General features: G+C 42.5%; 1 protein-coding gene across 1 annotated transcript in view; it reads right to left on the reverse strand.

Moving 5' to 3' along the window:
* The window catches only part of plagl2 (pleiomorphic adenoma gene-like 2), a 66,714-nt gene extending 41,545 nt beyond the window's left edge, over positions 1–25,169 (reverse strand). The window contains exon 1 of the mRNA XM_080470148.1: positions 24,942–25,169. The gene's annotated coding sequence lies outside the window, so the exon portion shown is untranslated. The remainder of the gene's footprint in view (positions 1–24,941) is intronic.

The raw sequence follows: 25,169 nt of genomic DNA on the forward strand, positions 1-25,169 counted from the left end.
TTGCCGTGGTAAATAGTTCTTCTGCACATGCGCTAATGGACAAACAACAAACATGACAGCATGACTCCCAATAGACATTTTAGTTTTATCATCCATATTGGTAGTTTTATAGTGGAGAATCCTTCCTAATATTATCCAGTTGTTATGTTTTATAGCGTATTGTTCTCTGCAGGCATGTGTGCGGTTTCATTACGAAAACAACCAACAGCACCAACTCTCAGTGGGAATGTGGATGTGATTGTGAAAGCTCCTGGTTTGGCGTTACTTCAATAATCAAGTCGTTTTCTGCTGCGTTTCTATTGGCTGATAGCAGCTGCACAGCGTAGTGAGGTGGTGACAGTGAATTTTCTGACTAAAAAAATAATCCCACTCCTGTAACAAGAGCCGTCTGACAAGAGTGCAGCCTTCACACGGAGCAGTTCACTTCCATCATAGAGGGATTCATAGATTATCTGCTGGCAGTGCAGAATAAACCAACAACAATCCAGCTTCCATCCCCCTGTTCCACCAACATCTTTTACTTTACATCCATTTATAGAGAAGATTGTTGAATCCTTCATGATTTATTTGTGCATTCCCAATTTCCCTTTTTATAACATTCGAACATGGTGGTTGCTGTCGTCCGATAATGTATTTGTCCGACGACCAAACCTCCACATAGTGAGGAAGTGGAGGAGAGACGCGAAGACATCTCCAAAATGACTAGAACCTTTAGGATCGAGTCATTTCTTCCAATCCATTGATAAGAAAAGGACCCATACATCCACCCCTTATCTATGATGGAAGTTTGCTGGTTTGAAGACCGTTAATATGAAAAAAGTTGACCAACTTGTAATTTCATGGAGCTTTTTTTGCATTTTCACACCGTTTCTTTGAGACAACACAGGTGTTGTAGCAGGAAACAATGCTCGAGTCCAATTTAATGGAAGCACATTGGAGATAAATGAAGAAGTGAATATGGTAGGTGCGGTACATTCAGCGAGTCGTCAGCCAATCAGATTTGATCAAGCAGTGCTCGCCACACCCCCAAAGTTTCTGCAGCTCTCCAAAGCACTACCCCATCAGAAGAGAGTCACTCCGGGACTAAATTTAGACCCTGGTTACTTTAACGCCTCCTCGTACTTGAGAAAAGTGGAGAGGACCGAAAAGGGTCAACGTCCTCCTGTCGTGAACACCTGAACTGAAACACCCTCCGCTTTTCTCTTCACTGTAGAAATGTCCTTACAGTGAATTTAACTTTAAAAAAAAAACAAAGAAATGCATAAAAGATAACCGTAGAAATATTATCAATGTGGTTTTTCCCAGTGTGTCAGGAGCAAACTGAGCCACGAGGCTCCAGGAACCTTCGTCAAGCAGAAACGCAGCAGAGACAAAACGCACACACGCTTGGATAGCTGCAACTGAAAAGTCACCGCCCGGCAAAATGAGACCATCCAACCACGCCGGCGCGGCGAAGAGGAGGCCGAGGATGCGAGCGGATTGGCCGGGCCACACTGGAGCTCGGTGGGGAGGGGAGGGAGGGAGGGAGGGAGGGACAAACAGGGAGGTGGAAGCGAGGAGGGGGGGGGGCGAGCAGCAGAGAGCGAGTCCGAGCGTCACGTGACCGAGTCCAGCAGAGAGCGTTATAATAGGCCCCCTCTCGGAGTAGAGAGGCAGAGGCTGGATGTGAACCAAAATCCTTCTACCACACACAGGCTGGCCATTGTTGGCTATTCACTGGACTCCATCTCGGGGCACTTTATCATTCAATTAGGACAGCTTTCACACCGCACACTACAGAAAGGAGGCCTTCAATCAAACTGAAAACTTCACACTGGCCCTGGAGGGGACGCAGAGAGGGGACTCGCTGTTGTCACCCCACTTTCATTTTTCCAACTTGTTGTTGTCCTTCAGCGAGACTCTGAGCAGAGAGAGAGGGAGCGAGAGAGAGAGAGAGAGAGAGAGAGAGAGAGAGAGAGAGAGAGAGAGAGAGAGAGAGAGAGAGAGAGAGAGAATAGATGGAGAGATGTGGACAGGGAGGAGGAGACAGTGGGAGGAAGCTGCGTTTGGTGCATGTGTGTTTATGAAGCTGATGGAATGCATTTGAGTGGGTGAGGGGTTAAATTTGGTAAGTGGTCATGGAGCGGAGGGAGGGGGGCAGAGAGAGAGAGAGAGAGAGAGAGAGAGAGAGAGAGGGAGAGAGAGAGAGAGAGAGAGAGAGGAGAGAAAGGGGGAAAATTCAAAGCTCGGGGAAGAGAATGGAACAGAGGAGTATACTTGAAGGAAATAATGAGAATGAGAAGTATGCTTGAGAAATGGGGGTTCGGCGGGGAAGGGGAAGGGGGGGGAGGAGAAGGACTGATCAAAAAGCAGCGTGAGGAGCAACAGAGAAACCACGTAAACAGGTTTCAAAAGAAGTGAGAGAGCGAATTGCACTAACAGGTGAGGACTCACTCTGAAAAAGTGAAGCAGGGGTTAGTTTACCAGTTTATTTTCATGTTAACCGTACTTTATTTAGTTTTTCTAAAGACTTTACAAACATTTAAAAAAGAAAAAACACACATTTTCATTTCACAAGTTTAATTGCTTTTTTATTTAAAAACTTTTTTAATCACTTCAGACTTAACTTTTTATTTAAATCTTTTTTTATTTTTAATCATTTTTGTATATCTTTTTACATAATTTTTTTAATTGTTTTTTTGTATATCTTTTTACATAATTTTTTTAATTTCATATTTTTTGATTGATTTCATTATATTTGATTTGATTATTATTTATATTTTTCACTTTCTCTTTTTATTTATTTATTTATTGTCTTTACATTTATTTTATTTTTACTGCAGCTTAGAAGTCCAGAGTTTTCTTCTGCTAAATGCAGTTGAATTTACTCAATATGTCTACTTCCAATTTGCTGAAGTACCTTGAAATCGATTTTCACCAGAGGTAGAAGCATTCTTCTCTGTCCAACAGTGTTTCTTTACTGGACTCTTTGGTGGTTTGGCTGATTGGAGATATGAAAACAGGTTAAAGTGAGTTTAAGCTGTTGTCTTAATGGTGACGATGCATCATTTATCTTTAGCTCTCTCAGTCCTCCTGTCATGGAGGTAAAATTAGCATTAGCCTGGTCCCAAAATGTCTGTGATGTAGCAGCAGCCTTCGATTAAACACCTTCTCTTTCTGCCAGCGTGTTAAACATTTAGCTCAGTGGTTCTGTTGCAGCTTTTTTGCTTATTAGTTCATATGATCAGGATCATATCAAGATTATAACATCTTCCTCCCTCTAACATCCAGATTATATAGTATCTTCCTCCCACTAACTGATTTAACTTGAGATAACAACCAGGTCAATCCCATCGTAGCTGGGATTGGCTCCAGCAGCCTGCGACCCTGTACAGGATAAAGCGGTTAGAGAAGATGGATTTGGAAATCACAAGTAGTCACGTATTATTTAAATGTCAGTATTTGATACCAAAAGCAAACATTTTTGTTTCAACATTTTAAATTTAACTTCCTCTAGAAGCGATAGTGTGTTGTTTAAATGTAACAGTAGTAACAACCTTAGCATTAGCTGGTGGCTACATGTTAGCATTAGCTGGGGGCTACATGTTAGCATTAGCTGGTGGCTACATGTTAGCATGAGCTGGTAGCTACATGTTAGCATGAGCTGGTAGCTACATGTTTAGCATTAGCTGGTGACTACATGTTTAGCGTGAGCTAGTAGCTACATGTTTAGCATTAGCTGGTGACTACATGTTTAGCGTGAGCTGGTAGCTACATGTTTAGCATTAGCTGGTGACTACATGTTTAGCGTGAGCTGGTAGCTACATGTTTAGCATTAGCTGGTGACTACATGTTTAGCGTGAGCTGGTAGCTACATGTTTAGCATCATCTAGCAGCTACATGTTTAGCATTAGCTGGTGGCCACATGTTAGTATTAACTGCTAGCTACATGTTTAGCATTAGCTGGTGACTACATGTTTAGCGTGAGCTGGTAGCTACATGTTTAGCCTTATCTAGCAGCTACATGTTTAGCCTTATCTAGCAGCTACATGTTTAGCATTAGCTGGTGGCAACATGTTAGTATTAACTGGTAGCTACATGTTTAGCATTAGCTAGTGGCCACAACACGGTCATTTCACAGTAGAGCTGGGCGATATATCGAATATACTCGATGTATTGCAGCTTGTTCTCTTGAGTGAATATTCGAGTGTCACATTGTAGCTTTTGGCGGCAGGTATTAAATTGCCTGTCGCAGCCAGCAGCGTCTCAGAGACAAAACGAGCGCACCTACAGACACCGCGGTACTCTCGCGAGAGCTACAACATACGCCTTAGCTTAGCAGAGTGCTAGTGGGTAGCGGAATGTGCAAACAGTCACGGAAGATGGAAGAAGACGAGTTGATTCCAAAGAAAAAGATCCGTCGTATGTCCGTAGTTTGGATTCAAGAAGGAAGACGTTGAACAAACAAAAGTGTTGATCAAAATATGCGTCGCCACAAAAGATAGCAGCACGACAAGTTTATATCACTAAAAATCCACCACGAGAAAATGAGGTGTCTGAAACTACGACATTAACGTCTCCTGCCGGTTCCACAACAACTCTGACGCCGAAGCAACCAAGACTGACGCCAGCGAGTCTGGCATCTTCCCTTTCAAGATCAATACCATACGACAAAAATATCAACACACTTGACCCAAGATGTAATCTGCCTGGTCACAAATATTTAGCAGAGAAAAGCTTTCCCTGCGATGTATATTCAAGTGAGAGAAAAAAATTCATAATTGTGCTGTTTAATAAAGTGTTTTTGGAAAAGATTCACTTTGTTGTGATTTCCCCCTTATTGCATCGAAGTTAAATATTAGCGTATATTAATGTAGGGTGAAGAATAATGTTTTAATGTGGCCATGTTAGTGTGATTGCATGCATCAAAGGTGTTGACTTCAGGTTCAGGAACATTTAACAAGATATATATTGTGTATTGTCATATGGTCTAAAAATATTGAGATATTCATTAAAGGAATTATCGCCCAGCCAAAGTTCAAAGCACTTTTACAAAGAAAAACAACAACAGTGGAGAGGAGACACTGCCTTTTAAGAATAAGAAACCTGCAGAACCACAAAAAGTTCTGTTCTGGTTTGGTTTTCACACGGATGCTCTACTGTAGCGGTAAAGTAGTTGAGCGATGGAGCAGGATTTGTCTTTAAACGCCAAACACTTTATTAAATTAAAAATAAGTTTCCTGTGGGCCGATCTTCAGGACCCTCTAGACCAGCATCGACATATAGCATATTCATTTGAAAAGAAAATGGAGGACATGAGTAAGATAAAGGAATTGGAAACTAAAACTAGGACACATGAAAAGGAAATGGCAAACAATTTGTCAAACCAGTGAAATCAGAATATTTGCGAACTTAAATTTGAGCTTCAGCAAATATAGAATAAAAAAGTATGAAAGGATGGCTGGGGGAAGGGAAAACAGGAAAGCTGCTGATCAAACCGTTAAAGCAACGTAACTCCTGTAAATTAATACTGGCAATTAAAAAAGGGAACCGTGACCTTCTCATTAATATTAAGAACAGCCATACCTTATCCCCAGTCCTACAAGAAGTACACAATAAAGCGTTTACTTTACAATCTTTTCCACCAACCTTCAATGAGGCTTTAAAAACATTTATTACAAAAAAAAACGACAGGGATCATTACAATCCTCTAATTATCGGCCTATACGTTTACTCAATCCAGACTGTAAAATCCTAATGGAAATTCTAGAAACCCGTTTAGGGAAGGTTTTGTGAGGCATTATTCACACAGGACAAGTAGGATTTATGAAGAATAGATCACCAACAGATAATATGACGACTGCACCTGAAAAGTCTGAACAGAGAGAAACAGTCCTATTGTCGCCCTCTTCCCTCCCTGTGTGCAGCAGGACCTTTTATTTGAATCCTTTTCACCTTTTTTTTTTTTTTAATTAAATGTGTAAAAATCTTGCACAATAGTCCCAAGGCATCGGTGATGAGGTTAGACAGAGGTGCCCTCTCTCAGCCTCACTGGCTGTCACCATCACAGGAAATTCAGATATAAAGGAGGAGGCAAACAAAACACATTACTGCAGAGGGAGTCCACACAGCTTTGCTCTTTTCAACTGGACAAAGTCTGAAGCGACGGCAATATCTGGGATTAATAGTGGAGATATAATTACAAAATTTGGCTTCAAGTGGATGCCAAAGGAAATTATATATTTAGGAATTGAAATATGCAGGGAGGTGGAAGAGATGTCAACTTTGATCCAGTTTTACAAAAGATGAAAAATAACTTGGACAAGTGGAATAAAATCAGGTTGGCATCGTGGGGAAGAGTGAGTGTAATTAAAACACAGCTTAACTATCCTCTTACAGTGAGTGCCTTCCTCCATTTCTATTCAATATGACAGACTGGTTAAGGAGTTTCTCCAGGAAGGGAAGATCCCAGGATCAAGTTAATTATGTTGTGTTTACCCAGGGACAAGGGAGGGTTGGGCTTACCTGACCCAGGACTGGACTAGAGCTCCTGTGAGACGGTGAAACTCGCCCTACACTGGATTGGACAATACAATTTAGACTACAGAACACTTAATCCTTCCTTTTTACACCCACAGAGCTCAGGAAGGCATTATTATTTGTAATAATAATCCTGTGGAAATTTCAAAATGGACTAAAATGACATTGTATTTTATAACTTATAGTAAAATTAAACCTCGCAACAGGATAAAATGATAGCAAGTTCATAGTTACATGACGTTATCATATTAGTTTTAAAGAAGAAAACAATGAAAAGCTGGAAGTTTCCATTATTTGGCCCATAAAGGGTTAAAAGTTAACTAAAACTGCACTCCTGGGTACAAAACAGAGGCAGCCCAATGATCTACCACTGTATTGACGTGTGTGTGTGTGTGTGTGTGTGTGTGTGTGTGTGTGTGTGTGTGTGTGTGTGTGTGTGTGTGTGTGTGTGTGTGTGTGTGTGTGTGTGTGTGTGTGTGTGTGTGTGTGAGACTCTGAGGTTACTCCCGCGTACCACAAAGATCGGGTTTCACCACATCTGCTGAGTCACCGGTCGGCATCTCAGGGTCCGAATGAACCATACTCGCCATGTTACTGTACCAGTGACACACACACACACACACACACACACACACACACACACACACACACACACACACACACACACACACACACACACACACACACACACACACACACACACACACACACACCAGTTCACCTCTTTCACTTTCCCTCCATCCAGATGCGTCACACAGAGAAACAGACTAAAGACAATGTGAATATCATTTAAGGGAGGAAAATAAAAGCAGTTGGATAAAGTTTAGAATTTCAGATTAAAATAAATATGTCTGCTTTTCAAGTCCTGCATCAAATTTCAAATTCATGTGTTTTTTTTCTTCGGTAATTCAACTTTAATTTTTAACAATGTTTGGACCAACAAAGTTATAATCTAATTTCTTCCAAAGATGCAACCAGGAAAACCTGAACAACACTGATATTTTCATAATAAAACTTACTGAATATAGATTTCACCTGAGTTCAACTTCAGAAATGTTCTTGTGCTCCACAAAGCCAAAGACTTGTTCAAAGATGAAAATTCATGCAGTTGCAAGAGTTCATTTGACACAATTTAAAAAAGCAATAAACAACAAATGGGTTCGCTGATCTGCATCGTGGTGTGATAAATCAATTCTAAAGTGTGAATGTTTGTTGTTTACCCCGAACACTACAACAGTCACCAGAAGAGAATCTGAAGAATGACGATATTTGGTATATTGATCAAAGAGTCTGTAGAGGTGAAAACAACAAAACATGACTAACAGAAAGCAGAGGAATATATGAAGCAGTTAAAACTCTTCCAATATTAGAAGCAGCTCTAAATCAAGTGGGGACGTCCAGGCGTTGACGGGGGGGACAGTGAGGGTGAGGTTGTGCAGGGACATAAAGGTGAGGAGAAGCTGTTTAATATTAGAGGTCGATGGCGAGGCAGCGGAGCTTCTGCAGGACGGGAGGATGAAAACACTCTGAAGTTTCGGAGGTGAAACCAAGGAGGCGGCCAGAAGAAGTGATGACGGACTGAATCGATGCTTCAGCGGCTGAAAACATCAACACTGGACTGTTTGGGGCTGGAAGCTGTGGTGGACGTGAAAGATTACTCCACCAATGTGTGAGGAAGGAGACAGGATGAGGGCGGTGGTGAAGTGGGACAACGTTACAGATGTTTGGCATATGATAATGACTTTCATTATAGTTAACATGATAATAACAATAGTACGTTATGGGGATTACGAGGCAAAATTCCACAAAAATCTATTTATTGATTAACCCTTTATTTATTGGAACAACTGGGAATATTAACTTTAAATAGTTGTTTAAGCTTATTCTCACTTGTTTCACTCAAATGTACACGATTTTATGTAATTAATACACTCAAAACAACTATTCTAATTCAAATAAAAACACATTTCAGCATTTCTTGTGAGAAAATTCAATCGATTTCTCTAAAACACCGGGTAAACTCCCACTATCCAATGATATAATGTTCTATTCGCAGTGAAGGAGCCTGAATATTACAATACATGCATGCAATACATGGGGAAGTTGCCGCCTCATGAAGGATTACGTCGGTAACACAGACACGTTAACATGTATGTTACTATAAACCCAAATCTTTGGTCAATTGTAGAATTCCATTTTTGGGAGCTAAATCAGTCAAAATCTTGTGATGCCAGTGAAAGTCCTCCACAGTTCGATCACTTCTGAGGAATTCAGGTGGAATAAAGTCTTTGTTCTGCAGAAGGTACCGTCGTACCGTCTGTCATCCCACACCAGGATGTGTCACATCATCTAAAGCAAATCAGAATGTCCATAATGTTGGGTGGGGAGTGTACTGGCGGCGTGCCAGCAGTAAAAAAAAAAAATCCCTGGTTTCCATGTCAGTGCAACATAAAAGTCATCGTCCATGTGAAGCGACGGAGGGTCCGCGCTGAGCCCTCTGCGGTATTTCACATCCTCGGTCCTATTCTGGTCAAGTGGCTGCCCGCACTATTTTCTCTTTTTACTCCTTCATGTGGCCAAGGCAGGAACAATAAAAACAAACCCCTGCTTCTGTCTGGAGCTCAGCATCACGGACGATTAGAGGCTGTGGAGCACTGCTCTAAGCGTTAAGGGGGGTTGAGGTTTTCTGCTGGACTCAAATCATCACAGGTGTTAAAACTAAATGATTCTCTGATCTGTTAGCGATCGCATTTACATATTGTTGATATGAAACAGGCTTACTGAAACTCGTTTGTGTCCCGTGTTTATGCCGTAATGCTGCGTTCAATAGGTTTCGTTCACATAGATCATAAAAAATGTACAACCTGCTTAAAGCCCATTTATGTTCAACGTTAGATATGCACCTACACACACACACAAAGCCTGCTGCCTGTACTCTGCGTTCATTAAGTCTATATTTCCATCTGAAACTGACACGTCCAAGCGTTGTATTACCACTGCTGGCCATGTGGCGGCAGTGTTGAGATTTGAGGAGAATGTTAGATGTGAAACGCGTCTGAAGAGTGTCTGCTTCTGCTTGTTCCTCTTCCTCAATACCAGCGTTAGAGCAGCTTCCTGCCGTCGCCCAACATCCTTTATCTTCTGAGCATCGCCCTCTAGTGGACTGAAATCCAGCAGCAGAATGGTTCTAGGCCACTAGGGGGGGCTTTTCCACCGGAAAGAACCAGGTGCTAGTTCGGAGCCAGGGCCAGACTTAGCACCAGATCTTTGTCTTTCTACTACCAAAGCCCCGGCCAAACAGGGGCTAAACTGCTGCTACGCTGGCTCCACTTCGCTGCTGGACCAGAGAGGAGCCCGACCGGGGCCCGACGCGTCATCGGGTGGGGGCGGAGTTATCTCTGGAGTTATCTCTGGAGTTATCGCTACCTACAAGGCGGAAGCGCGGCTGTACCGGCTTTCTGAAAACTACAGCGAACACGGAGCCCCGGAGTGTCTCATAGAGAAAAAAATTTAAATAACGCGTGGGAACAATAAAATAGGTCGTTCCCTGAAGTTAATAATACGAGCGAACGGGATTATTTAATCTGCGATCGTGGAGCCGCGGCTCTCGAGAGCGCTGCAGTGCTCCTCCGCTGTCAGTCAGCTACGTCGGATTTAAAAAAAATTTAGAAGCAGTTTTCCATTGTAGTTTATTTTTCACACTGTTCATGGTGACATTATTATAACTAACGTCACGTCCAGGTCTTATTTCGTGTTCTGACCGCCGGCTGAGGCGCTGCAGCCGCTGAGCAATGCAGTGTACGGCTGCTCCGCTCCGATATTATTTTCTAACCCACAGAACTTCTTTATAATGAATACTTCTGGTTCATCAGCAACTAAAAAACAAACTACATACTACTGTAAATGAAAGCTGGCATTTATAGGCATAAAATGAGCCTTTTAGTGGTGAAGGAGAACTTTAATCAGTGTGTTTACGGAGGTTGCCATTGGAAACAGCTTTAGAGCAGCGTTCTGTCATTCTACACCTCCATTCTTCTCCCATGTTGAAGCATTTGATTCAGACACACCAAGAAATAAAGTGAAAGGAGCAGAAATTCACAGTGTAACGCCCTAATGTTGAAAAATAAGCCCCAAACTCATACATGCGTTATTTCTTGTTCCCTCTATGTCCACTCCGGGGCTCCGGACTAAAGCAAGACGGACGTGAAAAAACACCAATAGAGATACGAAGAGACGTAATGTTTCCTGGCTCTTTGGTGCATCTGAGATTCAGGTCAGACCAGATGGAGCGACCCGGACTAAACCGATGAATACAGTCCGTCTCCTGGATGAGCGCTGTCAGCGGAGAATTGGTGAAATCAGTGACGTATCACGTTTTGGAGTGACACAATGACGTGGCTCCCACTTGGCTCCGTTAACGGTGGAAAAAGAACCGGTTCTTTGGTGGTGCTCATTTAAGAACTGGCTCTGGCACCGGCCCTGAACTAGAACCTGGTTCTTTTTGGTGGAAAAGCCCCAGAGAAGAAGAACTTCTAACATTTGCATCCTGTCTTCTGACCACAAGGCAAATACATACCAATACATAAATGTGCTTTTTAAAGCCTCGGCTACAGTCTGGAGCCTCTTCCAGGAGCTTCTTCTTCTCAATGTCACACTGATGATTTGTCTTTTTCTGCTTTCTGTTGACTTTTGTTTTGAGGCCAGATCTCGATGACCAATGCCTCGACTGAATGGACACTGAGGTGCAGTGTGGACATGTCAGTGAAGCCACGGGTTTCTGTGTACACACACTACCAATAGAAGCATAAAAACGTCCTCTGTTTGCAATCGAGTCCGGCGCTGTAGGTAGAAACTCTGAACTGTCTTTACTCCGAAACGAATAGCCAGGTCAAGACTGTTTTGTCAACCTTCCCACCCCCCAAAGACATATGGCCAAGCTCTGCTTGATGTTTGCGGAAAATGTGTTTGCAACACACACAAAAGACAAAACAAAAGCAAACCAGTCGTTTCACCTCAAACGTCAGCAGCTCAAAAAGTCCCAAACTTTGTTAAGAATCTCCACAGAAAATCTGCAGGCCTTTCACTGCCAATCACTCCTGTTTCCTCCCCTGTGTTTATTTCCACCAGTGGCTGCGCTGGATCATCTCTAAAACCAACAGACCTTCCTCTATTCCCGCCGCCGGCCGGTGCCGAAGGTTACGCACAAGTCTGTCGGTGTGTGAGAGACGACCCCCAAAACCCAGCGCTGTGTTTACTGCGCAGAGAAAAAGCCTATTAATAAATCTGCTGCAGACAGCCTGGCGGAAGTGGCCCGGGGGCTGTAAACTCACGTCTGACGGAGGAGAAGGATGGATGGAGGGCAAAACAGAGATGAAGAGAGAGAGAGAGAGAGAGAGAGAGAGAGAGAGGCAAAGAAAATGAGAAGAAAGGAAGATGAAGACACATGGAAATGGAAGGAGGAGGAGTGTGTGTGCATGTGTGTGTGTGTGTGTGTGTGTGTGTGTGTGTGTGTGTGTGTGTGTGTGTGTGTGTGTGTGTGTGTGTGTGTGTGTGTGTGTGTGTTGTAAACCGTAGCTGCGACTTGATGGATGGAGCTCGGTTCTGAAAAGCCACAGCTGCCCCGCTCTTCCTAGAAAAAGATCCTCCAGGCAGAATGTGGTTCAAGCATCTAGCATCCTCTTACTATTTCTGACCGGCATTCTGCAGGACCCCTTCAGAATGTACCCGGGGTCCAAAAAGCCTCGGCCAGAATAAATGAGAGCATGTGTGCCTCGGCTGTTACCTTTGTGGCCGTGCGTAATAAAAACACAAACTGCGAAGGGTCTTTTTGACTTTAATTAGCCTTGTAAATATCCGCGCGTACGCGAGGGTGTGTGCGTGCGCCGTGCGTTCCCGTGTCTGGTTTCAATCAGCGTCGAACACAGAAAAGCATCGTTTTTCATCGCCGTCGCGGCTGCCAAGTAAGGTTTGTGTGTAGCGCAGCGTTTGCTATTAAATAAGGTAAAGATTGAGGGGTTTTTTTCACGGCTTCATCCCACAAAACAACTTTATTAATCCAACGTGAACGTTTAGCACCATTCTTATTCATCAAAACAGTCGAGCTGCATGTAAATCTATTTTTGGAGGAATTTTGCGATGATTCATTTAAAACCGCTTCACATTGTGAAGGTCAACATCCACTAACTTCTCCTCAGTCTTTTAACAAACTCGAGTAAAAACCCACTGAGGTCGTTTCTGCTGCTGCACGGAGGCTTGAAGAGCTTCTCATGTCACAGTGCATGAGCTCAGATGATCGATGTCTCATGTGATATCATGACAACACTGTAGGAGCTGGAATAAACAGGCTTTAAACTCACAGAAAAGGCACTTTGCAGGGCAGGTGGAGGTTTTGTTGTCACGGAAAAAGTAAGTCTACGAGTAAAACAGGTACGACGGGTGCAGGCTGCACACAGAAACGAGATGACTGGAACCAAAACGGGACTTTTACAACAGATTTCAATATGAGAATACAGGAGGTTCTACCTGCAAACAAAAATGTTGGTGAAGTCAAACTGCGTGCGAAGTCTCTGTGACCTGAACGTTCACAGCTTAATCTTAAAAGGTAAAAAAAAAATCTGCTTTACTTAATTTTTTTTCATGTTTAAATGGACTTGATTTATAGAATGACAGTCTTTTTTTTATGAGCAAAAAGTATTTTCTTTCATGTATCTATCTATCTGTCTATTAAATAAACATAATGCACCAAAACAGAAAAAGAAACTATTCCTGTCGGTGAAACAACATCCAGACTCATAATTTATCATTTGGTTTAGCTGAACCTTTCGAAGCACACGTACATAAACACAAGTAAAGCTTCGACAATTAAATCAACAAAACAGAAAGAATTCATTCTCTCAGCTGACGACAGTACCAGTAAAGTCAATATCAGGGGAAAGTTGCCAATCCTGAAAAACCCAAATTAAACTCTTCTTTAAGGGAACACAATGAATTTTAATCATGTCCTTCCTGAACTTTTTCAAAAATAATGAATTAAAGTGTTTTAAATGTTTTAAGCGTTTGTGATTATTTTTTTAATTATCTTCCAGGTTATTTCGTAGACTAATCCCTCTTATAGAAACGCATCTCCTTTTTTTATTTATCCTTTCTTTATTTCTAAAACAAATATTCCAGTACCCCTGAGGCTGTAGCTCCTCTCTCTACGTTCGAACATCTTCTTCCATGTCAGGTGGAAGATTTTAACTATGCGCCTTACACATCACAGCACGTGTGTTAAGGTCGACGATATCTTGTATTTCTAAAGTATTTTAGCACACACACACTGACATTTGCTTATTTTAATAATAATTGACCCGTTTGAGCAAAGCCCAGGTTGCAACCGGGGACATTTTTCATGTTTTCATGAGACAGCAGCTCCTCAACTGGTTTCATTTCAAATTGATCAAATCAGTGAAACTTTAGTAACTGTACCTGTGTTTGGAATTTAGTGTCAGAATGGAGTTACTGCCATGTTACATCCAGAAGTACTTACAGTATAGTAACACTGGAGAAAAGTTATAGTATTACCAGGAACTCCATGATATGGGCTTCATTTAAAAGTTTGCTCATATAACAACGTGTTCTTGAAAGAGAGAGAGAGAGAGAGAGAGAGAGAGAGAGAGAGAGAGAGAGAGAGAGAGAGAGAGAGAGGCCCTGTAGAATGCTGTTTCATGTCTTATCATTTTTGGCCGATCATCCACACGGCGCAGCGTTTTAGAAACCTGAAAACTGAGTTGTTTTGAGAACGGATTCCAGAGTGGAGAAATCTTAAAACGCTGCCTCAGCTTTGACCTGTGGACGGGCAAGATGCACATTTACTGAAAACGATGATGTCATCGCTCCACCTCTCGGCCCGATAACCCCGCGACCTTCTTTGCGGCGTCGCTTAACGCCAACAATGGCGGACTACATGCAGCAGGTCGAGCTGCAGAAGCTGATGATACTAGTCGCCGGATGTTAGATTTGTCAAATTCTCAGTTTTTGCATGCTCTATGTCTTTTTCTCCATTTTTGGTGTATTTCTGTGGCGGAGTTACAGCACCACCTGTAGGCCTGGCATATGTACTACATTGTTTTGTTGAGTTGTTTTTATGGTGCTGAGTGGACGCAGATATTTCCTGCACCGATGCCGTGTAAACAGGAAACCTTTAAAGGACAACGGGGGAAAACAGCTCAGTCCGAAGGAACTGGAGAACATAGATGTATGTAAGAAGAACTGAAAGAGATTGATGTACCTAGATTGACGGCCCGTTTACACAACGACGTCCCAAGCCAAGACGCATTATTTTTGCGTTTTGGTTTCAGAAGAGTCTCACGTTTACACGACAACGTTTTGAAAACGATGTCCGTTTACACGGAAAAAGCAGGGACGCTGAAAATGATGTAGTTTTCATGTTGAGCCACTACCTGGCGCTGTTGGTTTGTTTTTGTAATTTAACCGCATACACGTGCGTGCAGAGAACTATTACCATTAACAATGGTCGTACATCAAGTCGGATTATCAGAGTGACTGTCAACTATAAAACTACCAAGTCCCAGGAGAATAGGACCTGGGAGTCATGACTCTCTGGAGGAAACGTTCTGATTGTCAATCTACCGAGCACGTGCAGAAGAACTATTTACAACAGCCCTGGTGCACATGCACATTAATCAAACTAAAGTTCCATCTCGGGAGCAGAAAGTGATGTTGCAGGGGCACCACTGTCTTGTAAACAGACGCCCGGACGCGATGTTCGGTTCCACTAGTTTTCGTTGTGTAAATGTCGCGTGTTCACATTCCCGTTTGATCTGGACCAGAGTCTCTTCAGGGAAAAAAAACGTTTCGTTTGGTCGACGTGAAAACTCCCACGAATTCTGAACCGGGGCTGACAAGAGCTCTCTGGTCCCCTGGAAAACATCGGTCTCAGTTCGTTTGTAAATGATCTTTCTCGCGAGCGGGGTGAGAGGACATGACGTTGTGCACAATGCATTCTGGGTAGTAAGCAAACAAAGCTCACTGCACGAACCACAAGAAGCAAACGCAGAAAGAAAAAGTTGGAAACTCTCACGGGCAGACGTGGAGTAGAGAGGAAGAAGTAGAGAAGAAGAAGTAGTGAGGAAGACTCTCATTGATATCTGATCTGAAGACTATATATTGTTTGTGGCTACCCATTAGCCATGAGCTAAGTAGCCTAGCCACCACCGGCTGAAGCGACGGGACTTCCATTTTCAGTCCGATCACCAATCAATGAGCCGTGTTTCTTCTTTACTTCCTCCCTGGTCAGTGCTTGTTTTGGGCGACAGCGCCAACAAAACAAGAGGCTGTTGTAATTGCAGGACATTTTCCAGTCCCAAAAGTGAATGTGAACGCCACCCGAACCAATCGAAGGTGTGAAAATCCTCCCTCCAAAGTGAACTGAGTCCCGGACAATCCCAATGTGAAAGGCCCCTTAGTGTATCCAGATCAATTGGGCTGAACGAGAGTTCAACAAGAACATCTGGTCTCAGAAACTCTTAGTCCTCAGAGTTCGTTATGACCGTGACCCCCAACAGAAACCGCAGCCCGAGGAGTTGTCCAGTCCAAAACTCCACGTTCTTCCTTTCTGCACCCAGCACCAACTCCCTCTCTCCAAACTGGACGCAATTAAAAAACACTGAGTGAAGCTTCACATGTCCAAATAAATAACTCTGCTCCAGCGGGGAAGAAGACACATAACAAACACAGAGCGTGGCGGCGGCGGCGGCGGCGGCGCGTATTCCAGCGTCGTTCTCAGGCTCCCACTTCGCTGCTGTCCTGAGAAAATAACAAATAGCGCAATCTCCTTGCAGCCCCACGGCGGACAACATCCATTCTAGCGTGAACCCGGTGTCCCTTCCCCCCTCCCCCTCCCCCCACCCCGTCCCTGCCTCGAGAAGGTGAAGAAGTACAAAGAGAGGGATCAGAGCTTTTCCGATTCTTCCCTGGTTATTAACTACCATTTGTTCCCTCGGAGGGCTGTCCCCCCCATTAACCCAACTGATGCGCTTTTCTCATGGAAATCAGCCTGCTGTTGCTGCGCCGCCGCCGCCGCCGCCGCCACTTCTGCTGCCACCGCTGCCCGCAGAGGTGCAAGGAATTGTGGGGAATTTTCAGAGGAGACCTCCCTCCGACTCAAAAACAACTCTCTCTCTCCTTCGCTCTCTCACACACACACACACAGTGCGTGCGTGTGTGTGTGTGTGTGTGTGTGTGTGTGTGTGTGTGTGCGCGTGTGTGTGTGCGGCCAGCACGATCACTCAGTCACAAAGGCAAACATGGAACGTGCTGCCTCCTCGACCACAGAGGCATGGAAGCAATGTACAGTAATGGCTGGAAGTTAATGAGAAGAAGCTGGCCGCGCCGCGCCGCGCCGCGCCGCCGTCCCCGCTGGAGAATATTTTTAGAGAGCCGAGCAGCGAGGAATGCTCCGACACCAGAATAACACCGATCAGCGGGGATTTACGAGAGCAGAAAAAAAAAAAAAGATATTTAGGAGCAGGACGGCCTCTGTCAGTCCGGTTCCCGGAGCCCGGAGGAGAGAGGGAGAGATGACACAAACACAAACAGGAAAACATTTCAACTTCAGATTAAGGTTGATATTTCTAGATTAAATAAGAAGAAACTTCCGGATAACGAGTGAAGAATGTGACTTTGATCCTCGTTTCAAAAGTGAATTTAACGAAACGACCTCAATTCAACTCAACATTCCGTCCTTCTCATGACATTTTCTTCTTTATCAAGACCTTCATGTCATTCTCTCCATTTTAATCTTCTTCCAAACGTCCTCCTTCGTCACCACTTCTTTCAGGATACGTCAATAAAAATAGCTTCTTCTTGATGTTCAATCTCAAACTTTATTCTCAACAGTTCAACTTCAATCTCCACTTTTTGTCTTTATTTTCATCCTGACCTTTCTATTTTTTCTCTTAATGTTTTGTCTTCATTCATGGTTTCTGGACATTACAACTTAATCCTCAAAAAAACTTTTTCCACTGAAGTAACTTCACTCCATTACTTCAGTATTCTATTTAAATTCTCAAAATGTGTTTTGACTGTGTTACTTATATTTCAGCATTATCGTCAACATTAGATTTTCAAGAGATAATCCATTGAACAAATCGACTCACATTTCCTCATTAATCTCAGACCTTGATGGGACATCCTGGACTCAGTCCTGCAGAGCTGAAGTAAAACTTAAAGCTGAACTTTCTTCAATGATTTCTATTTGTAAAGATCCTTATTGCAGGTCGGTGATCTGACCATTTCTGTATAAACAACCTGTTTGAGTCTTTCCAGTCAGATTGTAGAGTTTCATCATAACACAGACACTCTGGTCAAAGTTACTAATGATCTTCTCATGGCCTCAGACAAAGGACTGGTCTCTGTTCTGGTCTCTGTTCTGGTCTCTGTCCTGGTCTCTGTTCTGGTCTCTGTCCTGGTCTCTGTTCTGGTCTCTGTTCTGGTCTCTGTTCTGGTCTCTGTCCTGGTCTCTGTTCTGGTCTCTGTTCTGGTCTCTGTCCTGGTCTCTGTTCTGGTCTCTGTCCTGGTCTCTGTTCTGGTCTCTGTCCTGGTCTCTGTCCTGGTCTCATTAGATCTCATTTGATACTATTGATCATAACATCCTACTATCGAGACTGGATCATCAGAGTTAAAGGTACAACAGCAGACTGGTTTTCATCCATTTATGTTCACGGTGACTCTTCAGCTCAGTTTAACATGGTGTTCCACAGAGTTCTGTCTTAGGACCAATACTCTTCACATTATACATGCGTTCTGCATGTATTATTATCAGGAAACACTCTATTAACTTCCATTATTATGCAGATGATTGACAAATCAATTTATCTTCGAAACTAAATGATACTGATCAACTTCTCAAACCAGAAGCTCGTGGAGACGAAACAGGAACAGCGTTTGTTGTCATTGAAAAAACATAATTTGTCATTGAAAATAAAATTCCTCATTAAAAACAGAATTGTCATGTTTTGTCTTCATTCTTGTGTTTTTAGAGATATATTTCTCCACAGTGACAACTGTCTCTCTCGGTGTGGAGGGGAGAAGTGTAAAGGGGAGGGGCAACGAGGACCTCATTTGCATATCATTTGCATATCGAGACGCGTCTCTTCTGTCCAGAACCGGCGGTCGGTTGAGAGGTCAGGCTATGGCTGCTTCCAGTTCACCTGGCTCGTCCGAATCACAAGCCTGTTGACATGAACATGTTAATAGGTTCACGTCTGTTAGGACTCCAGGAGCAGCAGAGGAACTTTCAATGACAGAATCTTTTTTTTCAACTTACACTGTCCCTGCTTGAGCTCCATAGAAGCTTCTCTTAAAGACGTAACAGCCTGGATGAGCTGCGAGTTTCTACCTCTGAGCTCATAAAACAGAAGTTATGATATCCGGACCGAAGCATCTGAGAGAGAAATGATTTAAACATCTTTTAACACTAGATGGTATTACTTTGACCTCCGGTGTCACTGTAAGGAACCTGGGAGTTACTTTTGACCAGGATTTATCCTTCAACTCCCACATTAAACAAATCTGCAGGACTTTCTTTCACCTGGAATGTCTCTAAAATTAGAAACATGTTGACTCGGCGTAATGCTGAGAAACTAATCCTTCCGGAGTAGAGCATTGTGATTCACAATTATCAGGGTGAAACAATAACTGCTTAAAAATTCAACTGATTCAAACTGCTGCAGCAGAGAGATCACATCACTCCAGTACTGGCTTCTCTAGTCAGTATCTATGTTAACTTTCCCGTTTACTAAAGCTTACATTTAGGGCTGGTTCAGGCCACACTGGACCGTTTTCTAATGAAGCTGCTGTAGGTTTATACTGCTGGAGGTTTAGACTGCTGGAGGTGTATACTGCTGGAGGTTTATACTGCTGGAGGTGTATACTGCTGGAGGTTTATACTGCTGGAGGTGTATACTGCTGGAGGTGTATACTGCTGGAGGTTTATACTGCTGGAGGTTTATACTGCTGGAGGTGTATACTGCTGGAGGTTTATACTGCTGGAGGTGTATACTGCTGGAGGTGTATACTGCTGGAGGTTTAGACTGCTGTAGGTTTAGACTGCTGGAGGACCGACACCGAGCGTCTCCCTCTCATCACGTCTCCATCGACTGGGTCGGCTTCCTGGCTGATGACTCGGGATCTTTTGGTTTCTTTATCATTGCTCTGTCTGTTTCACTCCTCTGCTTTTCGTTCCATCGTCAAACAACCAATTGTTTCTCCAACAGGTGCAGCAGAAAGTTGCGTTTATTTCTACAAAGGTTTCTTCTTGGTTAAAAAGTGAGTTTTTTTCTTCTTTCTGTTGTAATCGGCGAACGTTTTCTAATATTTCAGTTTCTAAATCTGTCTTCCAAGAGCTTGAAGCCCAGTCAACCTGACCGAGCTGCTCTGTAACAGTTATCAGTGTTTACTCAGTGGGATTGTTGTGTTTTGGCGAGACACAGTATAAATTCAACTGATTTGAAAACAATTGTAATTTTCTGATCTTTTGGTCTTTCCCACCGCAGCTGAATTACTGAATGTTTTCGAGTATTCCACTGTACTCTCGCTCATTATCTCTGATTATATCGGTCTTCAAACAGCAACACTGCGCTTCAGTGCATAAAAACAACAACGCTATCCTGTACGTCATCTACAAATGACAGCAGTGTCTTCAGGAAATAATAACAAAAAAAAAAACACTGAGCCGTAGACATGGCCAAGCACTTCCCCTCCCTGGGGCTCTGCTGCGTGAACTTTGTCGGGACACTACAGAACAATGTTCTGATCTACTTCACAGTGAAACTTCACAGCGGGGCCAAACGCAGGGCGGACGGTCGCACCAACAAACACAAGCAGCAGAGTCAAAAATAAAAAGCGAAGGGTATTTTCTGCCCTCGATCCTCCTGACACGTCTATTCTGAGAGCAGGTAAAGCCCTCAGACCCCCCCCTCTGTGATCTCCGGTACCTGAAGTCCGGCTCCGACGGCTGATTTATTACCGAGCAGATGAAAAGAAAACCGCAGAGTGAAAAACAACACGAAGACGAGGAAAATGAAAAACCTGTTTTAAAAAAAAAAAAAAAAAAAAAAAACATGCATCAGGCTGCTTAAAGCTGCATTTAGTGTTCAGGCAAGTAGAATTAAAAAATAACTACTTTCATGTCTTCTGCAATCCTCCACCAAAACATTTCTGTAAACTGGATTAAAATGAGAAACTTCCAGCTCCTTAAAAGAAAAATAAATATGTCAGCATGGATGTAACCTAACCCCGCGCACACAGAAAAAACAAACAGCATAACGTCACTTGACCACAGGCATTTTCACAGCGTTTCCCCACACAAGCGGCCGAAAACGATGGCGATCGCTCCGCGCTGCAGCGGCGCGGTGGAATCTGCCGCCAGAGGTGTGTGTGTGTGTGTGTGTGTGTGTGTGTGTGTGTGTGTGTGTGTGTGTGTGTGTGTGTCGCCTCACAGGATCGCACCACGTACTTCCTCCTGCGTTCGGCTAAAACACCTTAAATCCCCCCCCCACCCCAAAGTTCACTCCGAGTTCACGTTCGACAAAGGCAACAAACGCCGGCGAGCTCATGAATCTCCAAACGACAGTGGGTGAATGTGACGGAGGCGCAACAAAAAGCACAAAGCAGCAAATTTATTGGTCCTTTTACCGTCTCCGGAATCAAAGAGCAGCGAGAAGAAACGCAAAACAAACCGGTTTCTGAAATCATCAGGTTCGTCCGAAGCTCCGGTTCGTGGCCACGTTTGGTTTTTATGTCGTCTGAAGAAAAAGTTCTGGGCAAAAATCGAGAACAAAGATGGAAAACTGCTCCTGAATATTCAACAGAATCTGAATGTTTTTGTTCTTCAGCTTCAGGAAATGAAACGACCTTCGTCAGGTTGAGAGTCTTTTGATCAAATCGCTTTAAAGACGTTCACCATGTTTGTCAATAAAAAGTCACATTTACACTATTTTGTAAAAGACTTTCATTCAAATTATTATAAAAAAAAATGATCAACGATTCCACAGAAATCCTCAAACTGAATAACGAACGAACGAAGCCCTCAAATGAAATCCTGCAAACTCATTCAGTCTAAGTAAGGCTGAGCGTGGCCATGTAAGGAGAATTTAATAGTATAAATGTAGTTATGATGCAGGACACGACAGTGAATACACATCGGGTTCACTTTAAAGTATTTATTCACACTCAATCAATATTTTCTGCCTCATTTCGGGTAGAAAATCACTTCATTATCACTGTCAAAGATCAGAACAGTCTTCAGTGTGAGTTTATAGAACTTTAAATAAAACGTTGGCGGGAAAAACTCACGATGCGAACAAACCCGATGTATGACATCAGAGTGTTTAATTAAATACATGAAAAATATATAATCACACAACTTGAAGTTTGTTTGTTTTTTATTATTTCTTTCCACACAAAATAAATCCACTTTAATCAGTTTTGTTCCCATTTTTCCTTTTGAACTCATTTTAAATCATCTTGTACCAACTTGGGTGAATGTAATTCAACACTGATGTGAACAAATCATTATTTATAACAAGTTTATTACACGTTTCGATCAGAGAACCTGCACCTTATCTTTGTTATTTCTCCTCCTACAGTGAAAAGTCCAGATGTTTTCGATCAACTTCAGGTTTTATTTTGATTCTGTTTTAATTGTTTTCGGTTCAAAAATGATGTAAATGTCATTCCCAATCCTTTTACACCATTTGCAACGTTAACAGAAGCACCGGATGACCGGACAGAAAAGAAGTTTATCAGAGAGTTTCACTCGAGCTCTTTACATTTTTGTTTTGACTCTCGTTGTTTCTTTAAATTCAGTGCAAACTTTTAACGCAAAAACAAAAGCTGATGAGAGGTTTTAAAACACGTTCATTAAACTTTTCTATTAAATAAGCCCGAACTCACAAGAGGCATTCGTTTCCTCATAAAAAAACCCAAAAAAACTGTGTTCAGGTTTTCGTTTGGCTCGTTCTGGCCTCCATCTTTCTTCTTTTAGAAGCACAAGCTCGAAAAATGAAAGATTTAAAAAGATTTATTTTGGTGAACTTCAACATGATTAAACTCTTTTCCTACAGAATAAAAAACAACAATTATTTGATAAGATGTCATCCTTTTTCTTTATCATTTTTAGAATAACAGTAACCATTTATAAACTATCCAAACCTCTCAAAGATCTTTTGACAAATTGAAGTAAGAAAAAAAATTTAAAAAAAAACTCCTTTTAAATTCTTTTCCATTCCAGGATGACTTTCGATCTCGATTTATGAACCAAGATTGATTAAAGTTTGTTTTTAATGATTTAAAAAAAAAAACACATTATGGTAACAAACCTGAAGAATGAATTTAATTTTAAAACTAGTTTATTGGAGATTTCTGAGGAAACTTCAACCCGGTGAGCTTTTTATTTCCTCCACAGCATTAAAAAAACTGCTTTTTCCTCTTTCAGCACCGATTCTTAATTCTTCAACAAACGTCAAAACATTTTAAATGACACATAACAAATAGAATAGAATAGAAATACTTATTTATTTCCTGGAGTCTCTGATTAAGATGCTTTCATTTCCTCCTTCCAAACAAAAACCTTGAGATTTCTTTTCAATCTGACAGATTATTTTATTCTTTTTTTTCCCTGATTTTGTGAATCCAGGTTGAGTGAAGTTAATTTCGGGTTGAGACGTGAACAAGCCCGAGAGATTAGATGGATTTTATAAGTTTATTATAGAGTCAAGAGAAGTTCAGCCTCTTTTTATTTCCTCCACAGCATCAATTTAAACTCTTTAGAATTCTTTCAAATGTTTTTATTCCTTCCTTTTTCATGACAAAAATCGATTCAAGGTCATTTTAACTGAAACAAAACAAAGAAGTGCAGCAGTTTGAGATGTTGAATGAAACTCTGGAGTAAGTTTATTAACGACTTCTGAGCTCTTTTCTTTAGGATTTCACATTTTGTTCTTTTTTTTTTAAATTATTTTTCAACAATCCTGAACCTGAAATCAACAAACAGGATTAAACTGTGGAAACAATCTGATGCCTCGGCTTGCCAGAGCTTTTTTTTATTCCTTCTAAAATTAAAATTCATCCAGAAATCTTTTGATTTCAAAGTTTTTTTTTTTGAAGATTTATTAGTTTATTTCAAATGACACAGAAAAAGAAGAAGAGGAAACCAACCTGACACGTGATTTTAAAACTAATTTAATTAAGTGTTCCATCACAGAGCTTCTTCTGATTTCCTTCTTAAGTGTCTAAGTTAACATTTATTTTAAGGGTAAAATTTGTGCAGATTTTAATCAGGATTCAGCAAAAACTTGAGTCACTTTAAATGAAAAGTACAAACCTGAAACTTACATTTGAAACGAGTTTCCTATAATTTCAATAAAAAATTAATTCAACCTGATGAAGGTCTTTTATTCTTTCTTAATGTAAAACAATTTACCAGACAATGTTTATTAGCGTTGATTTTCTGTAACAATTTCAACCCCAAAAGAAAATGTGTTTCTGTCGTTTTAAATGACAGAAAACAAACATGAGCACAGAGTGAAGACTTGAGGAAACTTGCAGCTCAGAAAGTTATCAGCAACAAGTGCAGAGTGAACCCCCACGTTGTGACCCTGCTGACACCCCTCTCCTCTTTATGGAGGGGGTGGGGGGAGTGTGTGTGTGTGGGGGGGGGGGGGGGGGGGTGTTGTTATTCACGCAGGAAGAAAAAAAAAAAAAACCTCTCACAAACCAAAAACAGCAGATTTGGTGACACAAACCACAACATTCAACCGGCAACAGTGACTTCGAGGGTGGAGAAGGAAGGTTCCAAAATGAGGATATGGATGAAAACAACAACAATAACAAGAGAAAGCAGCAACATTTCAGCAACTCTGGAGCTTTGTTTCCTCCCTCCGGCACACTGAGACCACCTCCATCTCCCCCTGCTCTGCAGCGGCACGCCACATGACACAAACACATCGCAAACTGCCTCCCAAAGTTTTTCGCAAAAAACATCATCAGCAGGGCGCGCGCACATTGCGCACTGGCAAGAAGGTGGAAAAAACAAGAGGCCAGAACATGGAGGAAGTCTGATTTAAACAGCCTGCTGCCACACAACACAACGGGAAAATAAAGCCCCCCCCCCCCCCCCCTCCGCACACACACACACACATACAAAAAAAACTGACGCAAAGTCCGGATCGCGCAACCGCGCGACGCGTTTCCAAGCAGCCGCGCGTCAGAGCGCACAAAGCTCGTAAAGTTGTTTTCTAAAGCAACACATGCACACTGCACGAGGAGCCACATTCTGAGCTGCGCGAGGAGGAGGAGGAGGAGGAGGAGGAAGAGGAGGAGGAGAGAGAGAAAAAAAAAAAAACAGGCAGTTTACCCACCAAAAACTTTCCAGCACCGCATTAGTCAGTTTCACATGGAGCCCCGGTACGCGTCCATCCCGGACCGGACCCGACACCCGGTAACGGGAGAGTCCCGGCCGCCGCTGCCGCTCCTCCCGGCCTCGATCGGCTCCTTTTCGGCTCTTCTGGGGGGTTTTGGAGCGGCTGGTGGCGGGTTTCGGGGCCTGAGAGTGCGTGTGGCTCCTCAGGCTGCTGCTCGGTTATGGG

Source organism: Lipophrys pholis, assembly GCF_963383615.2.
Source record: "Lipophrys pholis genome assembly, chromosome: 8".
Classification (NCBI taxonomy): domain Eukaryota; kingdom Metazoa; phylum Chordata; class Actinopteri; order Blenniiformes; family Blenniidae; genus Lipophrys; species Lipophrys pholis.